This window comes from Amblyomma maculatum, chromosome 9 (assembly GCF_055883805.1).
Source record: "Amblyomma maculatum isolate TAMU_Amacu chromosome 9, ASM5588380v1, whole genome shotgun sequence".
Taxonomy (NCBI): domain Eukaryota; kingdom Metazoa; phylum Arthropoda; class Arachnida; order Ixodida; family Ixodidae; genus Amblyomma; species Amblyomma maculatum.
The window spans coordinates 85,234,479-85,251,280 of record NC_139352.1 but is presented as its reverse complement, the minus strand read 5'-3'; the positions used below and the strand labels follow the sequence as shown (position 1 = coordinate 85,251,280).

The 16,802-nt window shown below is 48.6% G+C and overlaps 1 pseudogene; it reads left to right on the top strand.

Moving 5' to 3' along the window:
* Window positions 1-3,310: 3,310 nt before the first annotated feature.
* Window positions 3,311-6,302, top strand: LOC146179662 (uncharacterized; annotated as a pseudogene).
* The last annotated feature ends 10,500 nt before the right edge of the window (window positions 6,303-16,802 follow it).

Genomic DNA, 16,802 nt, shown 5'->3' with positions numbered 1-16,802 from the left:
AAATTTAAAGCTTTAAAAACGTGAAGTTAACCTTGTGCTGTATAAATTCACATAATGTCCTTAAAATTGTGGTTGGACATAGTTCTTGAACGAGGCGGCAAATTCCCCTCAAAGGAGACAAATGATTTCTTCAACCTTCAACATGCGAAATGCTTTACCTGTGTAGTATACTGCCGCCTCGCTACGTGGGCCCTCACACCCTGACCCATCTACCATGGGCTGCAAGAGCCTCATCACGGGCAAGCTATCAGCTGGTGGCAGATCACTAGCCCCATCTGAATCGTACTCATTTTGGATCCGGGTACTTACGTGGCTGGCGATTACCACCACTTAGGGGTGACATGGTAGCAGGTGCTGATCCTCCTCCTAAACAGAAAAAAAAAAGTTTAGGCATATTGAAGCAAGTTTTAAAGCAGTAGATTTACCTAGACATTCCCTATTGTTTTGTCCTTTATGCCAACTGTTCTTAAAATGGTCCCATACAAAAACGAAGTACACTGCTACCTTTATACGCCACTGCCAGCTATAGAATCTCTGCTCGCATGTGATGGCAGCTTAGCGGGCCAGGAGCATTTCATCGATTCATGTTCGCCTCAATTTCACGGGTGTTTCTGCTCTGGTTACGCAGACTTCCACGATAAGACGCAGCTGAGGGCTGAACACTTGCCTTTGTCCCCTAACTACTCAAACAACATGTTTATCCAAAAGCGGATCATTCACGTGTCTGGCTTTCCTTTCGCGACTTCCACGGCAGAGGAGCAGAGCAACACCTTCTCGACTTTTACAAGGCTTGCTCACATCCTCCTCTCCCAGCCGTCTACGTCACGCTAGTTGTCCTGTTCTCCCAACAGCATTAGCGTTTGGACGCAACATCGCTCCTGTCCCGTGGCGTTTCTTGGCGAGCGTTCCAGTGTGTAATTGCAGGTGGCAGGAACGCTCCTGTCGCGTAGCGTTCTTTGGCGCGCGGTGGTGACGCGCTGCATTGCAGTGCAGCGCGTCAGCTCCGTGGAAAACGTGCTCCCGAGCTTAGTAGAAATATATGGACCCGTTGCTTTCGGCCTTGGTAAATTATGCACAATGAGATGAAATTTCATGCACTTGTCCAAAGCACAATATATGCAGACCATGCTAACAGCACTTACCCGTCTTGTGGCGATCTCTCTTTTACTTTGCAGCCTCCTCTTTGGATTTCTGCTTCAGATTATTCCTGCATTTTTTCAGCTGGTGGTGGTCGCGCCGGATCTCTCCGTGATTGGAATTAAAGAGCCGCGCGATCTCTATCCACACTTTTTTCTTCTTCGCTAGCGAAGCAACGTACATCGTTTTAAACTCCACAACGTACCTGTGTTCGCCAACCAAACTTGTTAGCAGCGCTCTCTCCTGGTACGTAAATCGAGGGGCTGCTTTCCTCTGAGAGCCGGAATCTTCTAGTGACGAATCTGACGGCTGAGACATAGTCCCCTAGCGCTTCCTAAGTTCTACAGCACAGCTAGCACAGCTTCGTAAACAGCAACGGAACTGATGGCGATGCTGACGGTCGTCTGCGGTGCCGGTTGTCAACCAAGAACATCATTCATGCGTACTCAGCGGGCAGCGCTAATATACAATTCCCACTGTCAGTGTTTATCTACAAAACTCATTCATACATACTGTTCATTTATGAAAGCGAATTGAAATACGCGGTTTTATTGCCGTATAATGCGCGCTAATATATTGATATGTTTGTTACTCTTGGCCTCAGACGCCCAACGTGCCCGTCAAGTCAAGCACGTGCTTGACTTAACGAACCAAGTCGTGGTGAGGGTCTCTGAAACGCGCTGGCCGACTTGGGCGTTTTGAAGTGGGCTCGGTGCTTCAAGCTGACTTGCTCATGTTCAAGTGCGTTTCAAGTTAGATCTCTGCATTCGGGGGTCTTACGATACGAAGGCACCTGAAATCTGCGGTCGCAACGCGAACGTGAAGAGATCGTCTGTCAAAGCAAAAGAGGAAAAGAATTCTAGGGGGCAATTTACACCACTAAAGTTGGATGAGGCGAAAGCCTGTATTGCGTGGTGATTCCAAGTAGGGTGCCTCGATACGCGCGCCCCCTCCGCCGCTCCGGAGGGTGGGGAAATTCTTTGAAAGCGTCAGTGCCGCCTCTACGCCTCCATATTTGAGTCCACGCAAGTGTCCCGCTTTTGCGGCGGCTGTTGCGTGGCGTTCCTTGGCGCGCGTTCAAGTTTAGGATTGCAGATGGCTGGAACACTAGACAATATGAGATTTCTGAAGGTACAGCCACTGTACGGAAGGAAAGGCGCAGTATCTACCACTTTCTCTGAAATTGTGCGTTTGGATTACTAGTTCACTGAAGTTTGGATGGTACGCCATCGCTCGTCGCGTGCCGTTCCTTGGCGGGAGGTCAAGATTAGGATAGCAGATAACGGGAACGCTCCTGAAGCGCTATGAGAAGGGTGAGCCAAAATATAGCGGAGTTGTCTCTACCCTTCGAGGGCGCGCGCATCGAGGCCCCCTAGTTCGAAGCCTTCCACTGCGGCAACTTTAAAGCGCAGCTCTTTGGCCCCCGCTCCTGCGTTTCGCGTCGTCGGCGTTCCACCTCGTTACCAGCTCCACTTTCCCTCCCACCTTCCTTCATTCTCTTGCGGCGCGATCAGGTGCCCACAGAAACTAGTGTGACAGATACAGCGCCATTCCATCCCAAATAAATAATAATTGGTTCACAGGAAGGGAAAGGCGCTGAATCTGTCACACTGGTTCTGTGGTCATCTGAACAACACCACCTAGACGAACTTAAGGCCTCTGCGCTGAGAGCTGACGCCACAACAACGACACAAGGATGAGGCCGGTGTCGCGACGCGGCTCTGCTCAACCAACACCACCGCGCGCCAAAGAACGCTACGCGACAGGAGCGTTCCTGCCATCTGCAATTACACACTGGAACGCTCGCCAAGAAACGCCACGGGACAGGAGCGATGTTGCGTCCAAACGCTAATGCTGTTGGGAGAACAGGACAACTAGCGTGACGTAGACGGCTGGGAGAGGAGGATGTGAGCAAGCCTTGTAAAAGTCGAGAAGGTGTTGCTCTGCTCCTCTGCCGTGGAAGTCGCGACGGGGCGCGAGAAACCGGTCTGCTCCAAGCATGCCGTCCTTGAATTCCTAGAGGGGAATCCGGGAAGCCACTGCACGTGGCTCCGGCAGGAGCCGTCAGTCGCCTTTCGTGTCCGATGGTGTGCTCACGGCTTATTTGGCTGCCGTCTATTTCTTCTGTGCGCGAGTGCTGTGATGACGCTTCCACATTAACGCAAAAATACCGAACAAATGTGTGCCTCAGTGCCGAAGTAACTATAAAACGGGACCAAAGGTTCATGTGTTTAAGTTCCCGCAAGATAAAGTGCTGCAGCAATCGTAGATACGTGCCATTCCACGGAAAACATTCGTCCCTTCTGAGCATTCCAGGGTAAGAGATGAATAATTTTTCCATTCGTTCTCTTTCGTGGCTTGAAATTGTAGCACCACCAAACTTTCAAAACGTTTTGGGTACCTTCTAAATGTGTATTTAATATTTGATCACGTGTTCTTATTTGTAGCAGGCTGTTACTTATATTAGACAAATATTTCTTTTTAGGTCTGTGAGCATCCCTTCACAGACGACGACATCGTACGAGAGGCGTCATATGTCGACGATGCTACAGGTCGAGTGACGACAGCAGAGTTGTCGCATCTGCGCCTTCGGTCAGGTGCAATTCCATCATTATTTCCAGGCTGCCCTAGTTATCTATCAAGCACAAAGACTGTAAGAGAGGAGCCAGAGGAGAAGCGAACACGCCTGGAAGCTGCTTCAATGCAAAGAGCAATTCCTGAGTCAATTCAGACATTTCGCAATGCCGAGGAAGCGGACAAAACCAACTCCCTAAGGGATCTTGCTAGCGAAGTCAGAAGCCATAAGTCACAGTTCTGGCATATAATTGAGGCCAGTGAGCGTCTCATGTTGGTGCACATCGTAGATGACGAAGCTCCGCGGATTAAATATTCAATTGTAATAAAATCAGACCTCAGTATCACACTGTTCTTTGTGAAGAAGCCGCTCACAAGACTGGGCCCTAACTTGTCCATTCCGAGTGCAGCCAGAAGCAAAAGAGAAATAATAGAACTCCTCGAAAACGTTGAGAATTGGGACAAGAGTTTAAATTGAAATTCTGCCGATGCAAACGAAGACATCGGGCACACTATTCGTCTGCTGCTGAACAAGTTTTCCACGACACCAGCCGACGACAAAGCCAAAGCGATAGAATTCCTGAGCGAGCAGCTGATCCTGTTTTTTTTTTTTTTTTAAAGAAGGAGCGGAGACGATACTCCGTTGAATTCATGGTTTATTGCTGCATTCTTTTTACGGTATAACCGCACGCATATAAGTACATCCGCAGCTATGGATATGTCACCCTGCCCCACCCTATGACCATTCGGTCAATATGTTCGTCATTCGGTATGAACCCAAGGCTGGAACATCATGGTCCTACATTCCTGAATTACGTTACAAAGAGGATCTCGGAACTCGATGATCGCCAGCGCTTCATTACCTTGATGGCCGATGAAGTCCATATTAAACCATGTTTCGATTACAAAGGGGGCAATATAACTGGTGCAGCACTGAATTCATCGGAAGTCGCTACCAGTGCTTTCGTCTTCATAGTACAGAGCATCGCATGCCCTTTCAAGCATTGCATGCCCACATCGTCCCAGTGCACAAAGCCGAAGGGGAATTTCTGCACAATTTACTGAAAGATGTGATATGTGGGCTTGAAAACATTGGCTACAGAATTTTATGTGTAGTCAGTGGCAATCATTCAGTGAACAGAAAGGCAATGTCTCAGTTTGCAACGCCACAAACAAATGCAATTTTATATCCGCACCCCTCTGACCCATCAAGGCCTCTCTTTTTTGTAATTGATCGAGTGCATATACTAAAATGCATCCGAAATAATTGGCTCAACCAAAAAAACCGACCAACTATGCTTTTATTTTCCTGACTTCAATGAAAATTCCAACCAGCCTCCACGCATGCGCACCGCATCGTTTGCTACAATCAGAGAAGCTTACAAGCTGTCAGCTTTTGAGGTACGGTTACTCGCTCTCTAGAAAAGCCTTGTACCCGTCTAGCCTTGAGCGGCAGAATGTAAAGTTCGCCTTGCAGATTTTTAATGACTCCCTGCCACCAGCGCTTCGTGCTCTTGGAGAAAGACACAACCTACTCTTTCCTGAAGATTCAGCGAGTTTCATTGAAGTTATAGCGAAATGGGGGAAGGTTGTAAATGTTAAAACCCCATGGAAAGGAAAACGACTGAATGACCGATTTCAAGAGCCAGTTTTTTCTTCGGAGGATGACATAAAGGTGGCTTTTCACTACAGAATTTTAGACTGGCTTGATTCTTGGAAAGAGAAGAATCTGGACAGCGGGGTGCTCACAAAGGAAACCATGCTTCTCTGCATCAAACAACCCATGCACTGGTGGAAGGTATTGCTTCGATGAACTGCAGTTTTCATACGTCCTGCTCGGCAAATTCCAGACGGACAGCTTAGAAGACCTCTTCGGGAAATACAGGCAACTTGCTGGCGCCCAATATCATGTTTCTATTAGGCAAGTTTACGAGAGCGAAACTAAATTACGGCTGCAAAATACTTTGCCCACAATCGCAAGTGCTTGCGGAACGAATAGCTCCTTCGTTGAGCAATGGGAAGATCTGCGAAAGCAGATAGAAACACTGCATCCTAACTGCAACGTTGTAGTTACGAGAGATGCCTTGTCAAAAATAGAAGACATTATCCCCGCCCTGGTATGCGTGGCAGGATATGCAGTCTACGCGACTCTCAAGAAATTAAACTGCACGAAATGTCGGGCAGCATTGACAGTCGACAAGACTATCACTGTCTCTGCAGCTCAAAAATACTATCACTTGGTGAAAGATATAGACCGAGGTGGCCTCATTTTCCCAGCGCTGTTTGCTGTAAATGCTGTTACCCACAACTATGTTGCTGTTGAACAAGTGTCCGAGAAAGCGGAGTTCTTGAGGAGCCCGAACCAGCGCCGTCTAGTCACCGAACTCACATTACAGCTGCTTGCAGATCAAGAGTCATCATATTTTGACACCTGTGAAGATGGGCACACAGTTGAGCTTCTGTTGAAGCATGTGTTGTGGAGCAGTACAAACATTCTGCTCAAAAACGTCTGCCGCAAGCTCAACGATGATGTAGCCGATGCAAATGCGAAGGCTAAGGAAAGAAAAGCTGCAACGCTTTCAAGGAAGTGAAAAGTTGTTTGTTTGTTGCTGGCGACTTTTTATATATTATTCCGCATCGAGAACAGTGCTACAATAATCGAAATGTAAATAAATGTTTTGTACGTGTAAATGTCTCCACCGATGTCTCAACTTGAGTAAAAACAATATTTTGCAGCCAACTGTGCTGCTGCCTCATATCCTCGCGCAGTAAAAAATTACTGACGATTACGTTACTTCCTAATGCGAAATTTGAGCGCAGCAACTAAGCTGTTTCACCTTTTCGATAGATTGAGGCAAAGAAATCGAGCAACACATGTATGCGCTATCACATAATTTTTTTTTTATTTTTTCACACGTATTCCTTTAACAAAGACTCCACTAACAGTTCTTGACAGTCATGAAGGAAGCTTTGTGGTCGGAGAAATAGACTGATATATGTTCGACTTGGTACACCAATGCTAGATTCTCAAAGACGAGATCTATACAAGTTCCTCGCGAGGTTGTCACAGCCGTGGGACGCGTTACGAGAGAGAGGAACGGGATACGAAGAGGCGTCCGTGTGCTGTGCGATGTCAGCGCACGTTAAAGATCCCCAGGTGGTCGAAATTACTCCGTAGCCCTCCACTACGACTCCTCTTTCTCTCTTTCCACTTTCACTCTCGCCTTCCTCCCTTCCCTTACGGCTTGATTGCGGTGTCCACAGAAAACAAGTGAGACAGTTACCGCGCCTTTCCCTTCCTATAAAAAATAAATGTTTTTCTACGCGATCATGCCCCGCCGGGGTGGTACAGTGGTAAGACGCCCGACTACTGTCCGGAATACCAGGGTTCGAACCCGACCTCGGCGCCTGCGTTTCGATGGAGGCGAAACGAAGAGGCGTCCGTGTGCTGTGCGATGTCAGCGCACGTTAAAGATCCCCAAGTGGTCGAAATTACTCCGTAGCCCTCCACTACGGCTCCTCTTTCTCTCTTTACACTTTAACTCCCACCTTCCTCCCTTCCCTTACGGCGCGGTTCAGGTGTCCACAAACTCGTGTGACACATACTGCGCCTTTCCCTTCCTGTGAACCAATTATTATTATTATCAACGCGGTCACGTTGTCTTGACTCGCTAGCGGCGGCAGCGGCATCAGACAGTCGCTGCTAGCGCTTCCTGCGGCGACCCCTCTCCCCCCCACCAAAACCCCCTTCCTTTCCTTGTGTTCTCCGGCTGCTCCCGCGTTTCATTGCCTCTAAAGCTGTCTTGTAAAGAGCGGAAACTCCCACAGGGCCCAGCGGCCCATTTGACTGTAGCGCACCAACCGGACGGCGGCAACTACTTCCGGTCTTGCTGATAGGCGCGCGATTTGAATGCTAGCATGCGCTGCGCCCTTCCCTGGCCTTTTGGCGCATTATTTTGGTTTTACATGGCCTACTAGTGCTTCTATTTATTTTCAGCATGCATAACAACATGAAAAATAAGATTCCCAGTTCTCTAAACTGACAATCAACGCAGCTGTGCCACAGCCTTTGCAAAACAGTATTGCAGAAAAGACGCCAAGTGATTTGTAAAATGAACATTTATTTTTCTGCATATACGCAACAAATGTAGACGGATGCATTAACCAAACCTGGAACACATTAGGCGATGTGCACAGTACAGAAAAATGAAATACGCAACGCGAGAAACAGCACTTAGGTAGAGACAAAAAATAGCATAGCATTGATTTCCGAATTATGGCAATTGATATGCAACAAAACAGGCATTATACTTAAACTACACAGTCCCAGTCGCGGCTACCTCAGCAAGGGTAACTTGTATTGTTCAGGGCAGAGAGGAGTACTGACGCTTGGGGGAAGGCCACACCGTTCACTCGTCGCATCTGCCGTGCTTCGGCTGCACCCCATGGGTCCATGCAGTGCTGATGGAAAAGGAATGAACATGATGCAGATGGCTGCAGTCAAATGTAAGGCCACTGTACCGTGCACACATCTGTGCATGTGGGTGCGTACTGAAGACTTGGTGAACAGCAGTTATGATCCAGAGCAGAAAAGCTGTCATTCGTAAAATTGATACAAAAGCTACTCTTGCAACGTAGAGGTCAGGAAATACAAGCTAACTGAACCTGTCTGAAAATGCATTTCTACAGTGCGTGAAATAACAGCCACTAAACTAACAATATTCCTTAAAAGCACTGAACAGCTGAAACAATGAAGCTTGCCGCGTAATAAAACAGTTCACACTTTAACGTTGTTCCGGTAAATGCAACGCGACACCACGCAAAACTAGCCGTTCGCAAAACCGCGGCCTGGCCTCACCGCGGCCGGCGAGCACGCCATGTTGGGTTGCCCTTCATACGCGGCTTTGTGAAGCGCAGACCGCTGTGCTGAGCGAAATGCCTCGCAGTGGTCGACAAGAATGAAACATTTCTCACTGGTTGCCCTGTTAAACGCGACGCCACGCAAAACCGCCTCACGCATATGTCTCGTCACTGCGGCCAGCACACCTTGTCATGCCTGTTATCTTGCCCTTCACGCGCTACTTTGTGAAACGCAGTCGCCGCCGTACTGAGCTAAACTGCCTGAAATTCTGCACAGTTTGACAAGAAAGTCAAGAGTGTAACATTTCTCGCCTTACCTTCGCCCTGTTAAACGCGACACTTAGGAAAACTAGCCGTTCGGCAAACCGCGTCAGGCCTGGCCGCACCGGCCGGCTAATACGCCATGTTGGCTCAACGGCGTGCTTTGGTGCCTTCACATGCTGCTTTATCCAGCGTGCTGAGATAAACTCTTCGAAATGCCGCTCAGTTTCGCAGGAACACATATTAAACCTCGACGCGGTTGGAAACTGCAGGAGTGTCACGAACTGCGCCTGAACATCCGGCGCCCCTGTTCACGAGCTGCGAAACTTAATTGGCACCGGCTGGTGTGGTCAGCGTAAACTGCTTGAAATGCAGCGTAGTTTAGCAAAAAACGTTGCTCACCTTGCCGTCGTTCCAAACCCCAGTTGTTCCTCGTAGCAGCCCACGAGAGATAAAAATATGCGGTCTGTGCCGCACAAGCGCGACGAGGCACGAGCAGACAACCGCTCGCTCCCTTCGACAACTTTCTGTCTCCTGCTCCGACGGGCTACCGCTGCAGCGAGTGCCGCCGCGCGCGCGTCCGCGCATGTCCACGCTGGTGCCGCCATCCATCAATCGGCGGCAGCTCAAAAGGTCGCGCGTCATTTCCTGGGGCCAATTTGCGCCGAGTGTCCGTTTTTACCAATCTCTTTCTCTATGCCGTCTTTACCTCTTCTAAAGAGGGAAGTGCACAAAGCACATCATGTACATCTCCGGGCTGACCGGTGGCAACCCAGCTAACATTGGATGCGTCTCTACAGCTCCTACATCAATCGTAGCATCTGAACACGCCATACCTTTGAAGTGCGTCAAGAAACGAATACACTCCCTAGTTTGATGGGACGCAGTGTGGAGCGCTGCGCTCAACGCAGAGCTATGGAAGTTCTTCGCGCAAATCTTCTTCCACGCCAGGCCACCACCGAAAGGAACGAGGCTCCAATAAGGCACTGATACCGGCTATATAACTCGTCGCACCAGGCGAGCATCAGAAGGGTATGCCAACCCGCTCTGTGCGTGATGCGGATCTTCGCAGCCGTGTCTACCGGCTCCACACGCGACGACGTAGTTCACGACCCTCTACCAAACTGTGCACGCGCTAAATTGATTTGATTGTGTCCCATTCATTTTCAGCACTGTCAGAAAGCGAAACGCGTAAAGCTCGCGACAAGCTCTCATGTGAACGCGAATCGTGTATTCAAAACACCACGAACGAAGTGAGCCAGCGCTAGGAATGGAATGGATGACCATGACTGGGTGGTGGTCAGAAATATGAATGAGCCGCTGAGGCAAGGCCACAACATCCATAGCCGACACATACGTTGAAAGGGACTGTGGCACATATGCGTGCTCTAGCCTGCTCGCAGATGAACCACGACGCCATGTCCAGCAGAAATGCGACCCTTGCATGAGTTCGTGAGAATCAAGAAGTGCGAAATGCTGAGCCAGGCGCTGCAGTTCACGTGCATTCCAAGTCGGTTGCCCTCTAGGGCCTTGAACAACTACGTATGAGTCTATAACACATTTAAAATCGCCCACTGTTATTACATGGCGGCCGTCTAAAAAGAACATTAAACCCTTTAAAGATGTGATTACTAAGGCTGCAGTCCGCCGGAGCATAAATGCACAAGATGCGCAACCTCACAGCCAAAAATAAGCAATCGAACGCTAGCACACGCGCAAACTCCTCATATGAACGGCGCTGTTGAAACTTCATCACAATGAAACCGAACAGATACACAATTGCTGCGTTCATGCCACAACAAAGCGCGAATAAATAGACGGAGCAAGAAGAACCAAATTGGTAAATTGATAGTTAAAACGGCATCTTCGAAGGAGACACAAAAGAATTGCACTTCCTTGCTTTTCCTGCACAGAACTGTTAACCGTGAGCTGACCGGAAAACCTTCTAGAGGGCACTTGGACCACTAAAGTGCGACGAGGTGAAAGCAGTTATTTCCCGGTGCATCGTAGTCCTCCACTATACCTCCATCTCTTTCTCTTTCACTCCCACCTTCCTCCCTTCCTTTAGAGCATGGTAGATGTGCCCGTGAGTTTTGATATATAGTGCGCCTTTTATATTCTGAAAAAATTTCAAACGCCGCTGATGCCTGCTGTACTAATGCCTCCTAACCATCTGGGTCTATTTCTGTTTGCTGTGTGGTGCGGCGTTGTGCAGTGCAGATTCGGACATCATGTTTAGTCAAAAAAATTGCCCACGATTACGTTACTTCCTAATGTGAAATTTGAGCGTAGCTCTACAGCTGTTTCACATTTTCGATAGCCCGCCGGGTTGGCGCAGTGGTTACGGCGCTCGACTACTGTTCCTAAGGACGCGGGATCGAATTCCGGCCTCGGCGAAAGCTTTTCAATGGACTCGAAAAGCAAGGCGCCCGTGTGCTGTGTGATTTGAGTGCACGTTAAAGAACCCCAGGTAGTCGAAATTTTCGGAGTCCTCCACTACTGCGTCTCATTACCTGAGTTGTTTGGGACCTTAACCCCGCAAACCAAACCAAACCTTTTCGATAGATTGAGACAGATTTCGAGCAAGACACGTATGTATAAATACAGCCTTTTTATAATTTTCACACTTGTTCCTTCAAGAAACACTCCACTAACAGTTCGTGGTGTCATGTTTTAAATTATTTATTTATAGGAAGGGAAAGACGCGGTAACTGTCTCACTTGTTTTATGTGGACACCGCAACCGCGCCGTAAGGGAAGGGAGGAAGATGGGAGTGAAAGTAGAAAGGGAGAAAGAGGAGCCGTAGTGGAGTGCTACGGAGACCACCTGGGGATCTTTAACGTGCGCTGACATCGCACAGCAGACGGACGCTTCGTTTCGCCTCCATCGAAACGCAGCCGCCGAGGTCGGGTTCGAACCCGGGTACTCCGGCACAGTAGTCGGGCGTCTTACCTCTGCACAACCCCGGAGGGGTTCTTGGTGTCATGAAAGAAGCTTTGTGGTCGGTGTCATGAAAGAAGCTTTGTAGTCGGAGAAATGAAAAGAGCAATTGTGTAATCGGGAGGTTGATGAAGGTAGCGCGCGGGCCATTAGGAACATTGCGCGACGAACAGATAGCAGCGACTGACTGACGCCGCTAGCGAGTGAAGCGAGTGAGAATGGGATTGACGCACCGTGAACCGCTGATAGTGAGGTGGCATTTCGGCAACCAAGCTACACCCTCGCCGCCACGCAGGAAGTCCCCCCCTCTTTCTGTATGGCGAATAATAATAAATAATAATAATAATAGTAATCTACCAACGCCACCCGTAAGGGAAGGGTGAAAGGTGGGAGTGAAGGTGGAAAGATAGAAATAGGAGCCGTAGTGGAGGGCTACGGAGTAATTTCGACCACCTGTGGATCTTTAGCGTGCGCTGATATCGCACAGCAGACTTACGGCGCGGTTCAGGTGTCCACAGAGCAAGTGTAACAGTTACTGCGCCTTTCCCTTCCTGTGAACCAACCAACCAACACGGAAACCTCTTCGTTTCGCTTCCATCGAAACGCAGCCGCCGAGGTCGGGTTCGAACCCGGGTATTCCGGACAGTAGTCGGGCGTCTTGCCACTGCACCATCCAACCACGCCTTTTCCTTCCTATAACAATCAGTTTACCAACGCCACCTAGAGGAAATTCTTCCATTGGTTCAACATAGTCACGTTGTCTTGACTCGCTAGTGGCGGCAGCGGCATCAGTCAGTCACTGCAAGCGCTGCCTCCGGGGACCCCCCCCCCCCCCTCCTTTCCTTACCTCGTGTACTCCGGTTGCTGCGCTCGCTCCTGCCCCCATCGTTCGCTGCTGAGTGTAGCCGCCCCCCCCCCCACCTCTTCCTGCAAGGCTCCGGTTGCCGAAGCGCCGGCTCGACCTGGGGGATGAAAGGGGGGCGGAGCTGGTTACGCGGCCGACGCCGACGCAAATCCCAGGAACGGGCGCCGAAGAGCTTCGCTCTAAAACGCCTTTCTTAGTACGGAATAGCCGCGGTACTCTGCCGTTCACAAGGATAAAACTTGTAGAAAATTGTCGCTGGAATTCTTCCCCAACTGTCAGTTTTTCATTCAAATGTGTGTAAAGCATTCTTCTTATCCTATACAGCATTGGAAACAGCCAGGCCCTTCCTCCTCCAAAGTACATCCATGCCTATGCACACAAAGCTCTATGAAACTGCCCTTGTTGCGACCCCGCCACTGCAATCTGGCATGAAACCTGCGCGTCAATTGGCGCCAGAACCTGCGTGCTACACAATAGTCATGCCAAGCAGGATTCAGTCTCGGTTTGACCGCACTGTGGGCATGTGGCGGAGGGTTCTACGCCCCACGATGTAAGGCGGTCAGCTGTTGGTAGAGCCTGCCATTCTTTTAACCAAATGAAACCGCGGAGATCACCGAGGAGAGAGGCAGTGATCATCAGATTCCGTTTTTTTTTTCTTCTATAAGCCTTCCTGCGCTTATCGTTTTCCAAACATTTCATTGCCAAGCATTTAAATCAGTCGGGGGGGGGGGGGACGGGCGTCATTGCCGGAGTCTTCCACTGCGGCGTCTCTCATAGCCAGAGTCACTTTGGGACGTTAAACCCCACAAACCAACCAACCAACCATTTTCTTACGGTCAAAGTTTAGTAACGTGTTTTGCAGTACGTTATACGATTTCACAATGTATATGTAAACCTTTGGTGTTGTCTCAGCCGCCGGACAGTGCACACCGCCATTCCAAATAGACGACGTGAGGTCCCCATCAGGTACTGAATACGTGCTTTATACATCTGCGATGATGCCCCAAGTGGCTTTTAGGGTCAACACGCGGCACATTATTTCGATGTCTGGCATACTGGAACCGCCCATTTTGTTGGTAAGGGTTGGGTTGTTAGGTTTAACGTCCAAAAGCAACTTAAGCTATGAGAGACGCCGTAGTGGAGGACTCCGGAAATTTCAACCACCTGGGGTTCTTTAACATGCACTGACATCGCACAGCACATGGGCGCCTTGCTTTTTGCCTCCATCGAAAAGCTGCCGTTGAGGCCGGGATTCGATCCCGCGTCCTTGGGAACAGTAGTCGAGCGCCGTAACCACTGCGTCACCCCGGCGGGGTTTTGTTCGTAAGGGGATAAAGAGTAAGAGGATAAGAGCCTTCGAAACACTCGTTCCAAAGGATCGACCCACAAGCAGTAGCTAACCTCTGTAGAAATCTGCGAAGAGTACAGGCCAATTTGGCTACGTAAAAAAGGGGCGCCCCAATTCTTGTCTTACTTTGGTATGCCCGCCGAGAAAAGGGTAGATGGAATGTCTTAGCTACCTCGATAAGTTTCTCAGCTTTCTGTTTTATTTCGTTTCAAGTGGTGTGAGCTACTTTGCAGACGCAGTGACCTCACCTGCCCAAGCAACTGGATCATAGCTACATATTTGTGTACCTGGATTCGAAGCAGAATCGCCATACAGAGGGTGGAATATGTGCTGCAGTCATTGTATAGCTACGAGTCGAATGAATGAAGAAGAGGCAGACAAAGTATGTGTGTGGGTGCCTTGACGTGCTCGCGGCCCGAATCCTTCGCAGCGGTCTGTTTCGACGTCGAATGTGTCCCGTGCTTTTTTTTTTAACCCGTGCTTGTGTCTTGCGTAATGTGAGTGCATCAGTGCTTTGCGTGCTGTGAAAGCTTTGTGCAGCATAGCAATATGTTGTTTTTTCAGATGAAATGGCTATCTCAATTCATGCTAATACTGTCATTGTCATAATACTGTCATACTGTCAATGGCGGCGCTGGACAGGCCGCCATTGGAAACTGACCCTGGCAACGTTTAATGCTAGAACCCTAGCTAGTGAGCTAGTTTAGCAGTGCTCTTACAGGAACTAGAGGGTATGAAATGGGATGTCATAGGGCTTAGTGAGGTTAGGAGGCCGAATGAGGCATACACTGTACTGAAGGATGGGCATGTACTGTGTTATCGAGGTTTACCAGAGAGGCGACAACTGAGAGTAGGTTTCCTTGTGAATAAGTATATAGCGGGTAATATAGTAGATGAATTCTACAGTATTAATGAGAGGGTGGCAGGCATCGTAATTAGGCTTAATAAGTGATATAAAGTGAAGGTTGTACAGGCCTATGCACCTACATGTAGTTATGATGAGCAGGCAGTTGAAAGCTTCTACGAAGATGTAGAATCGGCAATGCGAAAAGTAAAGACGCAGAATACTGTACTAATGGGCGACTTCAGTGCCAAGGTAGGGAACAAGCAGGCAGGAGACAAGGCAGTAGGTGACTGGCATTGGTTCTAGGAATAGCAGGGGGCAGTTACTAGTCGAGTTTGCAGTGCGCAATAACTTACGACTCATGAATACCTTCTTCAGCAAACGGAACAACAGGAAATTGACATGGAAAAGTCCGAACGGGGAGACTAAAAATGAAATCGACTTCATAATGTGCTCAAACCCCGCCATTATGCAAGATGTAGAGGTAATCGGGAAAGTGCGATGCAGTGACCACAGGATGGTGAGGTCCCGAATTAGCCTAAATCTGAAGAAGGAACGCAACAGATTAGTCAGAAAGAAATCCATCAACGAATTAGCGGTGAGGGGGAGGGCAGAAGAGTTCAAGATCTCGCTACAGAATAGGTATTCAGCTCTAATCGAGGACGGCGACATTACCCTGGAAGCAAGGAACAATAATTTCAGAGATATCATTACTGAGTGTGCGGTAGAAGTAGGCGGTAGGATAGTTGGAGAGGATACCGGTAAGCTGTCTAAGGAGACGAAAGATTTAAGAAACGCCAGAATATGAAAGCTTCCAATCCAACAGACCGGATCGAATTGGCCGAGATATCAAAGCTAATCAATAAGCGCAAGGTGGCCGATATAAGGAAGTATAACATGGAGAAAATTGAGCATGCTGTGAAGAACGAGGGAAGCCTTAAAGCGGTAAAGAAGAAATTAGGCATCGGCAAAAACCAGATGTATGCGATAAGGGACAAGGCGGGCAACGTCATCACGAATATGGAGAAGATAGTCAAAGTAGCCGAGGAGTTCTATACAGATCTCTACAATAGCCAGAATAGTCAGGACCGTAATGAGATGGGCGGTAAGGAAAAACAGTCAGACGTTCCACCAGTGACGAAGTACGAGGTCAAGAAAGCATTAGAAACAATTAAAAGGGGGAAATCAGCTGGAGAGGATCAGACAACTACAGATTTGCTGAAGGACGGGGGGAATATCGTGCTAGGAAAACTAGCCACCCTGTACACGCAGTGCCTGGTGTCATCGACAATACCGGAACCATGGAAGAATGCAAACATTATCCTCATTCATAAGAAAGGGGACTCTAAGGACCTTAAAAATTACAGACCAATCAGCTTACTGTCTGTTACGTATAAGGTATTTACTAAGGTAATCGCTAGTAGAATCAGGACAACCTTAGACTTCAATCAAGCAAAGGATCAAGCAGGGTTTCGGAAACGGTACTCTACTATCGATCATATCCATACAATCAATCAGGTGATAGAAAAATGCTCGGAATATAACCAGCCCTTATACATAGCGTTCATTGATTAGGAAAAAGCATTTGACTCAGTTGAAACCTCGGCGGTGATGCAGGCATTGCGAAATCAAGGGGTAGACGGGCCATACGTGAAAGTGCTGGAAGATATATACAGAGACTGCACAGCAACCATAGTTCTGCATAAAGGAAGTAACAAAATTCCCATAAAGAAAGGTGTTAGGCAAGGAGACACAATCTCCCCAGTACTATTCACAGCTTGCTTAGAGGAAGTATTCAGAGACTTGGAATGGGAGCAGTTAGGGATAAGGGTAGCTGGAGAATACCTCAGTAATCTGCGATTTGCTGATGACATTGCCTTGCTAAGCAACTCGGGGGATGAACTGCACATAATGATTGATGACTTAGACAGGAAAAGTAGAAAGGTAGGCTTGAAAATCAATATGCAGACGAC